We start from the raw sequence: 346 nt of genomic DNA, 5'->3' as shown, positions 1-346 counted from the left end.
GAGACGCAGCCAAGCAGCAAACAGTCTAAGGACACAGGTGAGGACTCCCAGGGGTGCTCAGATCAGCTGCAGGTGGCTGGGTTTCCGTGGCTCCACTGTGGGTACGCGGAGCACAGACGATGTCACTGAGCATTTACAGGGAAGGTAGTAGCCTGGGGACATCCGGGAAATAAAGAGATTAGCCAAGCTCACCCACAAACAACCTCATGAGGATACTTGGGATATCTGGAGTTATTCTGGACTTTGAGCCAGAAAAATAATCCATTAGGCCAACTTCCAGATGAACAGCTGGGGAAAGTCCCAGTGTAGGGCCCAATCCTAACTACTAATTGCCTTTGGCAATTTT

This window comes from Oryctolagus cuniculus, chromosome 4, assembly GCF_964237555.1.
Source record: "Oryctolagus cuniculus chromosome 4, mOryCun1.1, whole genome shotgun sequence".
Taxonomy (NCBI): domain Eukaryota; kingdom Metazoa; phylum Chordata; class Mammalia; order Lagomorpha; family Leporidae; genus Oryctolagus; species Oryctolagus cuniculus.
This window is presented reverse-complemented; position numbering follows the sequence as displayed.